Raw genomic sequence first — 11,994 nt, forward strand, 5'->3', positions numbered from 1 at the left:
CACACACACACACACACACACACACACACACAGGCACACACACACATGCATTTTGATAATCCTAATAAAGTGTGTGAAGTTTTCCTGTGGTTTTCCACATAGAATAATAGCACTAGTATCTCTGAAGACAAACATCTCCAAATGAGGAGCATCCCGAATAGGCATGACTTATTCTAGGTGAACTGTTTAAAGCAAGAGTGTGTGTGAATATTATCACTAATAGTTCTGCATAGAACTAGAGTATTTTACCAAGCATCATAGAGAAAACAACTCTTGCATGGCCTCTGTAACATAAACTCAGAACTAGCCAGCCCCCTTCCCCACACCAGTAACCATATGACATCCCTCACTTTCTCGAGTACTCGGTGACTTACAAAATTTATAGCATTTATTTGTCTTGTCTATCAATTTTGTCAGTCAAATGCTTTTTCTCACTCTCTTATATGCGAATGCCTAATTCTTACATTTTTCTTAGAAGAAAAGTTTTCAGCAATAAAGTTTCCAAATTTAATTTATGCTCAAATGTTATAAAGTAGGGGGTATAAATAAATTTTTTTTCCTACAGTGTTCTATACCGTAACTCAAACAGTATGCCTGTGAGATTGTCAGTACAAACTGTAGTCAGCACTGCTCAGGAGGCTGAAATAGGAGACTGTGAGTTTACCAAGTACCTAGTATGTAAGAGACGCACGTAGTCTGATTCTGGGGAGATACGGGGTGGAGGATGGCCAACTCTAGCCTAACCTGGACAGCCCAGAGACAGCCTGTCTCAAAATGAGGTTTAGAAGAGGTGATGGCACAGTTGAGTGAGAGGGCAGCTGTTTCGCTCAGGCAAACCATTTGACTCAAGTTTCTCCATCATGCCAGAAAAGGGAGTTATAATTAAAGAGAAATTCACAGCAAGGGTTTTATACATGTTTCTCTTACAAAACCATGCCTCCAATATAAATGCCAGTAAATTTGTCTGCCTTTTTAATTATGAATAGGATGAAGGTAACACAAATATGTTTAGCTAAGTTAGAAGTTTATAAAGAGTCAGGGTCCACAGGATAAAACTATCAGAGCAAAACCAGCTCAATCTCCCCCTACGGATCACAGCTGTCCTTTAAGTCAGTCTCATCACATGGCACATCGTTGTCATTCATCAGCGCTGCAATGCACAACTATTAAAGTGCAATGTTAGACTGCATTTTGACTGTTTTTCAGTCACATTGTTGATTTCTAAACCAGTCAGCTAATGCTATTATGATTCTCTTTCCTCATATATAAATGGTAACAGACATTCCTTGCATGCCTTGTAAGAATTGATATCATCTGTGATACATAACATTATGCTATTAATATATTTTCATATAAAGAGTAGGGGCTTAATGACTGAAGCCTCAATTAAAGGCAGGACTTCATTTTAACTATGAACAGGAATGTAAACCTAAGTGAGCCACCAAAGAGAAGACCACACTCACAGATGAATGGCTGCAGTGCTGATCTTGGTGCAGGACTTGCTTCCAGACTCTTCCTGGTAGTGTGAATTCCCTGCCAGCCCCAGCTACAGTTTCTTAGCAACACACTGCTTTGAATCATTGCTGTCACATGCCCCAGAGTGTCTGCTAAACATCTACATTTTATTCACCCCTAGACCTTTCCATGGTGTTTTTTACTTGAGTGATGGAGGTGTGTCTGAGCACTATATGGAGGATGCTCTCCTTTAGTGTGGCCTCTGTCTGAATACTGCCTTCACTGGGCAGACCCTGCAATGCTTCATCTGTGTTTGTGGAGAGCATTGGAATGCAGAGGCTTCCCAGCCCCAGGCAGAATGTTCTATCACTTAAGAATGTAGATTATTTCCAATTTATGAAGTTCTGTGGCCCAGGGCAACACACTTATGTCCCTAAGTCCCAGTCATGTATTATCATGAAAGAGATTATAAAGTCATGCTTTTGTCATCAATAACAGTTTAAGGGCTGAGATAAGGATGTAGCTTACTTGGTGAATGGTTTTTATAGCATTAGGAAGCTTTGCACTGCATTCACTTCTCCACATAAACTAGACATTGCAATCCTAGCCCTGGGGAGCTAGAGGCGAGGCCATGTTTCCCTGCATAGAGGGTTCAAAGCCAGCCTGTGATCCTAGAGACAACACTGTTTCAAAGTGTCTCAGATGACAGAGACAGTATTATAAATTACATTCCCAAACTGCACTTGAGATTTAGCATATCAGTGTCCAGGAATGATTTTCTAGTTTTTGGCAGTGGTACTCTAGGATGTAAAAAGAAAACATGAAGCAAACAGGGAGAAGTCACAGAAAATTGGGTTATTTGAGTAGGTAACTAAGTCATAATGTTGTGCTGGTAATGTCCTGGAAAAATACATATATGATTGATTGCATTCACAAAAATTAAGTCCAATTTTGTCTGTGTCATAGAGTACCTGAGATCCCGTGGGCCTCATAATTTATACTCTAGAACACACAGAGAGCTAAAGCCCTGATTTGGGCAAGGTGAGTGAATTTTGCTTTGTGATCATGACAATTGCATTCAGAATACCAACAGTAGTTTATAAAAATGGTCGTTTCATAGATTTCTTTTTGATCCATCAAGAAAACTTTTTTGATCCTTGAAGTTTAGGTGTTACTATTGAGAACATCCCTCAGTCCAAACAATGTGCTCGACTCACAGACAGAAAACTGCACTGTGTGGATCTATTGCGGCCTATGGTAGCTGGGGACACAGAGTGCTGGGTAAGGACGCATATTCAGGGGCCTAGAAAGAATGCTTCCTTGTTGAAGTCACTAAGCTGCTCAGCCACCGTGGGAACCCCACCATTCGCCAGTGCAGCCATCCTTTACTATTTATGCATATCTTTATAGAGAAGCTGGCCTGGAAGGAAAGGCTTGAGGTTGAATGATATTTTGTCAATGCAGGTGCCATTACAAAGAACAGAGCCCTAGTTCATAAAATAATAAAGGCTGGCCATCACTTGCTATCATTGCTTTGGCTTTTCCTTTTTTATTTTTGATTCATCTACTTGCCTCTCTTGAATTTTACATTATAATTTGTTCATGTGTATCTGTCTCTATGCTGATACATGTACATATATGCATAGGGAAGTGCACAGACCAGAAATTAATATTGGATAAATACCTTCAGTAAAGTGTCTGGATATAAGATTAGAGTTTTTTTTAAATTAGTGACCCTCTTGCATACAAGTGACATATGGGCTGAGAAAGTAATTAGGGGAACCACACTCTGCACAATAGCCACAAATAATACAAAGCATCTTGGTGTAATTCTCACCACGCAAACAAAAAACAAGTACTTCAAGTCTCTGAAGAAAGACATTGAAGAAAATATTTGAAAATGGAAAGATCTCCCATGCTCATGGATCAGTAGGATTAACATAGGAAACACGGGCATCTTACCAAAAGCACTTGACAGATTCAATGAAATCCCCATCAAAATACCAACACAATTTTTACAGACCTTGAAAGAACATTTATCAACTTCATATGGAAAAACAACCCAGAGTAGCTATGATAATCTCATATAATAAAAGACCCTCTGGAGGTATCACCATCCTTGACTTCAACCTGTACTTCAACAGTAATAATAACCGCACGGTACTGGCATAGAAATAGACTTGTTGATAAATGGAATTGAATTGAAATCCAAGAAAGAAACCCACACACCTATGGACACTTGGTTTCTGACAAAGGAGCCAAAACCATACAATCATACAAAGGAAAAAAAGACAGAATCTTCAACAAATGGTGGTGGTCTAACTGGATGTGTACTTGTAGAAAAGTGCAAATGGATCCATATTTATCACCCTGCACAAAACTCAAGTCCAAATTTATCAAAGACTTCAAAATAAAACCAGATACACTAAATCTATTAGAAGAGAAAATGGGGAAGGACACTGTCAATAGAACAAAACATCAGTATGTAGGTTGGGATAAGATTTTCACCAATCCTACATCTGGCAAAGAGCTAATATCCAAAATATATAAAGAACTAAAAAAATTTAACACTACCAAACAAATAATCCAATTAAAATGCAGTACAGAATTAAAATAGACTTCTCAACAAAGGAATATCTAATGGCTGAGAAACACTTAAGAAATGTTCAACATCCTTAGTCATCAGGGGAATGCAAATCAAAGTGACCCTGAGATTCCATCTTACACCCTTCAGAATGGCTAAGATCAAAAACTCAAGTGACAGCACTTATTGGTGAGGATGTAGAGAAAGGGGAACACTCCTCCATTGCTGGTGGAAGTGCAAACTTGTACAACCACTATGGAAATCAATCTGGTCCTTTCTTCGAAAACTGGGAAGAGCCCTATCTCACGACCCGGCCATACCACTCCTGCGCATGTGCCTGAAAATGCTTCACCTTTGTTTTGAAGCAGGTCCTTGTTGAGCCCGGAGCTAAGCTAGGATGGTGGACCAGGAATGCAGCTGCAGGAGTCCTCCTACCTCCACGTGCACAGTGCTGTGGACAACTGTGTGCACATCACTCCCAGGCTGTCATGTGGATGCTGAGGAATCACACTCAGGTCATCATGACTGTCGGCCAAGCACTTCACTCACTGTACCACGCTCCCAGCCCACTATTTTACAGTAATTTTAATTCTGTATGTCAAGAAATGAATGTGCAACAGTTGTCCAACAAGTGGTCTTGGGAAAACTGAATCTGTTGAAAAGACTAACAAGATGTGTTTTTGATAGTTTTATAAAAAAAATTAGAAAGCTACATATTTCTATTTGTGCGGGCAGGTTTGGGAAGAAGAGCTTGTTTCTATTCTGTTGGTCTTAGCTTTTCTTTCATGTTATTTCAGATTTTGCGGCTTTGTGATATGATTTCAGATTTGACACCAATGACCACAACGTCACTCTTGCTGCCTGCAGTGCTTTGAATATACAAATGACTCTGCCTTTCCATATGAGCTTAGATAATTTTTATTTCCTGTTCTGAGAGGGACAGCAATGATATTGTAGTAAGCTTTGCTGTCAGTTTGTGATGCTAATTCTGCCGACCCTTGAGCTTGGAGGGTCTTCCTGTCACCTAGAATCCTCTTCAGTTTCCTTTTATTTTTCCTTCCTTTCATTCTTCATTTATTTTTGGTGCCCTAATGTTTTCATTTTAGAGGTGTTCCACTTCCATGGTTAGGTTTATACTGTGATATTTTACTTTTTAAAATTGCTACGGATGGGATTCTTTTGATTATTGGTAAATAAAAAAGCTACCGATTTTTTGCACAGTTTTACATTCTGACCCTTAGCTGAGCGTGCTTATCATGTCTCAGTGTGTTCTGACAGTCCCCTAAAGTTCTTCTTAATATGAAATCATGTCAAATCAAATATGGATACTTTAACTTCTTATTTATAAAGATGTCTTTCAAATAAACAGTTTTTAAATTTTTATTCCACGTGCATGAACACTCTCCTTCATGCAGACATTGCTTAGTGTCGACAGAGATGGAAAAGAGGTATCAGATCTCCTGGATCTGCATCTAAAGATGGTTGAGGCAGTTTCCATGTAGATTCTGGGAACTGAACACTAGTCCTCTACAAGAATTCTCTTAGCTGTGGAGCCATCTCTCCAGCACTATTTGCACAATTTTTATTTATTTCTGTTGTAAATATTTCATCTAATGTTTTAAGTATAATGTTAAAGAAGAGTAGAGAGAGCTAGCACTCTTGCTTCATCTCACACCTTGCAGGGTCGTTTTCACAATTTTTCATTCATTTACATTTATTATAATGTTGACTATAGCCTGTTGCATATAGGTGGAAGTCTTTACTATGACTGGATTGTAAGCTTTGTAGATTGTCTTTACTACAGTGATTGAAATAATCATAGGATTTCTGTCCTTAGGTCTATTCATTCTCAGAATTAAGTTTATTGATTTGTGGATATTGAACCAATCTTGCCTCCCTGGAATGAGATGAACTTGGTCATGGTGTGTGAACTTCATAATGAGTTCTTCCTTCCTTCTCTCCATATGGCGCTCCTCTAAATGTCTGCAATGCTGGCTGTTTTATCATCAACTGTCTTAGTTTTTCTTTGCTTTATATTCTCTTTAATTTTAGAAGAAATTTTTGATTGATATACCAAAGAAGATTAATAATTTGTATTCTCAAGACTTTAAAGATGTATTTCCAGTCTTCTCTGGCCTCTTATTAGTGCTGCCAATAAGAGGCCTATTAATAGCTGATAATGCTGTTCTGATGTATTGGCTTTGTAGATGCGCTGACCATTTCTCTTCATAGATTATAACTTCTTATTTGATTTTTTGTTTGCTTCATTGGAGTTTTGTATACCTGACACTTTCCCATTAGCTGTCATGAGGGCATTCTTCTCTGGTGATTAGCTTTTCAATTTTGCTTTCTAAATAATATCTATGTTTTTGTTTATATTTATTTCAAATGATTATGGAGATCGTATGCTGCAATTTCACTGACTAGATGTACCATGCCTTTATTCTGTAGCTCATCTCCTTCTTCTGCTCTAGGGATTTCTGGGTTTGGGTTTTTGATTGTGTCATAGAATTCTTGGACACTGTCCACAGTGATGCTCTTGTCCAACCCTCCTAAAATTCTTTCTTTTCATCTGTGTCTAGCATTTTTATTTCATTCATTAGGGTTTTCATTTCTGATATTTTATTTGTCTTTTTGTCTAATTTAATTTCCTCTCTAAATTATTTTTTATGTTGCTACTGTTTTCCCATTTTGGTGACTACCACTGGTTCTAGAATGAATCCATATGCTTGCATATATAACCTTTTACAAGTCATAGATAATTTTTAACAGAAAACTTTCTAAGTCTTTTTGTGATGTTTTGCCTGTTTCACTATCTTTGCGTTTACTACTTATCGAATTATAATTATTCCATGTTCTATACTATATGCAAATCCAAAGATTTGGAGGTAAGAACTCATATGAGAAAAAAATATGCATTTGTTTGGGCATGTGGGGCTTACCTAATTCCATATAATGTTTTCAAGTCACACCAGTTTACCTGCAAGTTTATTTCATCTTTCTTCACAGATTGATAATGTTCTGCCATGCATCTGTAACACATTTCCAGTATTCATTCATTTCTTTGAAGGATGTTTAGATTGATTCAATTTCTTAGCTATTGTGAATAGGATGACAATGAACATATTTTATTATTGTGTGAAATTGTGTGTGTGTGTGTGTGTGTGTGAGAGAGAGAGAGAGAGAGAGAGAGAGAGAGAGAGAGAGACAGAGAGAGAGAGAGAGAGAGAGAGAGACAGACAGAGACAGACAGAGACAGACAGAGACAGAGACAGAGACAGAGAGAAAGGAAGAGATAGAGACAGCGAGAGAATGCCTGCACATGAGTGAAGATGCCTGAAGATGGCAGGAAAGGATGGTAGTGCCCATGAAGTTACAGGTGGTTGTGAACAGAATGAGTTGAATGGCCATGAAATGTGGGTCTTCTACAAGTGAGTTGTGTGCTCTGACCTGCTAAACCATCACTCCAGTGTCTGATGTTATCTCTTTAAAAGCACTGAGCAAAGCCCACAGCTAACACACATGATGGTATTACTATACAAAATGCTTTTGAGTCAGTCTAGGGAAAGGGAAGGTATGATGAAGAGTTTTATGTCAATTTGACAGAAACTAGGATCATTGGCGAGGAGTGGGCCTCAATTGAGAAAATGCCTCCATAAGACAAGCCTGTGGGTCATTTTCTTAATTAGTGATTGATAAAGGGACCCAGCTGTAGGGGGTGGCAGCCCTAGGCTGGTGTTCCTGGGATCTATAGCAAAGCAGGCTGAGCAATACATAATGAGCAAGCCAGTGAGCAGCACCCTTCCCTGGCTCTGCATCAGCCCCTGAGTTCAGATTTCTGTCCTGTTTGAGCTCCCACCTTGACTTTCTTCACTGATAGATAGATTAAGACATGAAAGTATAAGCCAAATAAACCCTTTCCTCCCCAACTTGCTTCTCCTCTTGATATTTTATCACAGCAATAGTGACTAAGACAGGGAGGCAAGCCTTCTCTCTCCAGCATCGCTCTTTCACAGACACCCAGTTTTTTTTCAACTCCACATACCTCAGTGTTTCTGCTTTACAACCTTCATTCGTATTTCAAATTTAGGTTTTATTTTATTGTTACTTCTCCTTCTAAATTTTGGTTATTGTGCGCACATATATAACCATTTTGTTTCTCTGTCTTCTAGTTATTACAGTAGAGTTTGAACTTTTTTTAGTAGAAAAAAATTTAAAAAAGAAGAGGATTGATGAGCAAAACAGTCAAAACCTGCACTGATTGTCCAGAAATGTAAAGGATTAATGATAATATTTTATGGTGGATAAATATAAGGGCTTTATATGACATCTGTAGAAGATAGAGAGAGATCTTCCTTTATAAAATCTCTTCAACAAGTTGAGCTAATTAAGCAATGGATGTGAAATAAGTCACTAAATTACACTCTAATTTTAAATACTTGTTATTCTTCTGTATCATATGTACCACCTAAATCATCTGTTTTTTTTTTTTTATTAAAAATTCCAGAAAAAGGGAAGAAGTAATAGCAGGTTGTCTTTGGAGATATTGATTGACAAAAGATCCCCATGCAAATGCCAGTGAAGCATTTGGAAAGTCAGATTGGCAAAAACAATTGCTGGCCATGCTTTGAGCCTGGTACTTCAACTCCTTCAAATGTGCTTAAAATTCAACAGTCATTTAGCCATGCTGTGCTGTGTCTTGGTAGTGCTGGAACAGCAAAGACAACAAGAGTCAAGCTGGTCAAAACCTACAAGACCCAGACCTTTAAAAATGTTTTCCTATTTCCTAAAGCCACAGGTGTTGGTAGTTATTCTGTATTTAATATTGATGAGGTAGCAAGGGACATGTACATTTTAAAAGTAAGTTACTGTAACAATTATATAAATAATTATAAAAGGTCCGAGGTCAAGCAGACTTGGATTTTCCCCCAACATTCCTAGGGCTTCTGGAAGCACACAGGTATCTAGGAAAGGATTTACACAGCTAAAACTGCAGCTTGACAGGAGGAGACCAGAGATGTATCCGTTGTGATGCCTAATTTTGACCTCAGTCCATTCTTCGTATGGAGGGTCAGTGCTCCCAATATTGTTATGACAAGCATTATACGTTTTGAACAGTTAGATCAACAGACTGCATGTTGTTTTCTTTAGACCCTGAACATCATTACTTTTATAACAAATAAATGTCTGTACACGTATCTTAAAAGGGGGCACTATCAAGTCCCTTAAGCCCCATATGTGAAGAACTCTGCTCTCCAACAATGGGGTCCCTCTGGGAATCATGGCTCCCACTGTGAAACACAACACAGCACCCAATAAAGGATCTATTGCTTTAAAAACACAACTCCAGTAACATGGGCACTAATTAACAACTTCCTCGATCCCACAAGCAACATAGTCATATGTATGATTCATTAATTCAATGAAGACACTCAGTTTTCTCAAAAAACATTTTTCTTAAAGTTATGTTTTACTTTGTGCTTCTAGCCATATATTCGAAGTATATTTGGCTGTCTTTCAAAATCTATCCCTGTAGAACTCAAATCTTGATTTTCAAATGCACTGTATGATAAATGCCTTATGTATACTTTTTTCATGTGAGGATGAAGAAATACTGCATGGCAGTGAGGAACTATGACTAATAAGTGACTTAATAAAATACAGTCCTGGAGAGGGACACCAACCCATCCATAAAATCTTTGACTCAAAACTTTGTCTTGCCTACAAGGTGTGCAGAGATAAAGATGGAACAGAGATTGAGGTAATGGCCAACAAATGACTAGCCCATCTTGACACCCACCCATTGGAGAGAGAGCCAACCCATGACAGTATTAAAGATACTCTGCTATGTCTACAGACAGGATCCTAGCATAAGTGTCTTGTGAGAGGCTTCATCCAACAGATGATGGAAACAGCAGATGCAGAGACCGACAGCAACACAATAGGCTAGGCTTGGGGAGCCTTTTGGAAGAGCGAGAGGAAGGATTGAAGGAGCCAGAGGGGTCAAGGACACTACAAGAAGACCTACAGTGGAAACTAACCTAGGCCCATGGTGGCTCACAGAGACTGAACCACCAACCAAAGAGCATGCATGGACTGGTCCTAGACCCCCTACACACATGTAGCAAAGGTGCAGTGTGATCAACATGCAGGTTCTTAACAATGAAAGTAGGGGCTGTCTCTCACACTGTGGCCTGCCTCTGGATTCCTTTGCCCTAGTTGGGCTGCCTTGTCAATCCTCAGTAAGAGAAGATGCACCTATTCATGCTGTGGTTTGAGGTGCCTGGTTGGGTTGGTACCCATGGAGGTCTCCTCTTCTCTTAGGAGAAGGAGGAAAGGAATGAGGGGGCATGAAGGTGGTGGGACTGGGGTCAGAGGAGGAGGGGAGCTGGGATCAGCCTATAAAGAGACTAAATAAATGAAAAAACATACATACCTGGTACTGTATAGCTAACCAACCATGATGCTGGAAAGGTCACAGATGCTAAAGGGGAACCCACTACTGGCATTTTTCTAACCCAAAGTAATCTCTAAATATATTTCAAATGCTTATCTTTACATGTACAGATAAGTTTTACTATCACCCCTAATCAAAATAGCCTCCCTTTTCAAGATATGAGACTTTTACAGAGATATACAACTGGTCAAAATGAAGAGAATAAATGCAAGTGGGGTGTCCTATGCTAAACCTAATGCACAGAAGAAAAAAAAAACATGAAAGATGCAGACCTATTTTAAGAGGAAAAGGACCCAGGGGCCTCCTGTTAGATAATGTCCCTAACACATGACAAGGACTATACACCCACATAGTCCTAGGATTATGTTGCCTATGGAGGACAAGCATGAGAACCCCAGTTTACATTCTAGCAAGGGTGGGGAAACTACACAAGATCTCACCCTGAGGTGAGGAGCCACAGCTGTGCAGTGGTTGTGGGGTGCAGAAGCAGTTTATTAAGGGACAGCTTCCCTGTTATGTTGTCTAATCCCAAGTGGTCAGCCCTGGCCCTATGTACGTGTGGATAGCACATCAATTTCAGTTGCCTCAAATCTCTCATGTAAAGACAATCATAAAGGAAACTGAAAGTTAAAAGTAGATGACGACTGTGTCTGTAATTCTGTGCATTATTTTTCCCTCACGCATGGCATGAAGCATAGAAACTTGCAACAAAGAACATGTGAACTCTACTTTGTGAAAAAGCTGGAATGCTATTTGGGAATGAGTATTAGTGGGCTCCAGTGTGAGGATAGCTGTCTCTGTGAACTCCAGAGCTGTGCTGTTGGTTTGGTTTGGCCTGGCCTGGCAGTGCACTGTAACCTTCAGCTCGGGAACTTGCCACAGCACAGGAAGAAATCCTCCAAAAGCATCCCAGGAAGCAGCTGATGTAGATCAACATGGGTTCCCAGTAAATCTGCCAGGATGCACCAAGCACAGGAGTTCCCCCCACACACCTCTACAGATTAGCATGCTGCACGGAGTGATTTCATGGAAACCAATTACATTTTGTAAATTTTCTGCCAGCCATAACAGTTCCAGTTTTAGAACGCATCATCTGAAGTCATTTTGGAGGCACTAATTAAATACAAATCCTAATTGTATAGTAAGGCCATATTCTGCTTGTGATTATAAAACCGTATTGTCAGCACTCAGCCATCCAGAGACTCCTCTGAATTATCTTCTGTTATTGCAACAGAGCTTTATCAAATCCCTTGAGGACCAATAAATATGTCATCAAAGGCCATGTGAAATATACAGTGAGCACTTGATTAATAGAAGAATAAAGTCTCATCAACAAACTGAAACATTTCCTAAAGTATGTGACATGACTCTCTACACATGGTCAACTGTCAATAAAAGTAAGATTTGTACTCTAATATTTCCACATGCTTTTAGTGCACATGCGCCCATGTGTGTGTGCGTGTGTGTGTGTGTGTGTGTGTGCGCGCACGCATGTGTG

This window comes from Acomys russatus, chromosome 20, assembly GCF_903995435.1.
Source record: "Acomys russatus chromosome 20, mAcoRus1.1, whole genome shotgun sequence".
Lineage (NCBI taxonomy): Eukaryota > Metazoa > Chordata > Mammalia > Rodentia > Muridae > Acomys > Acomys russatus.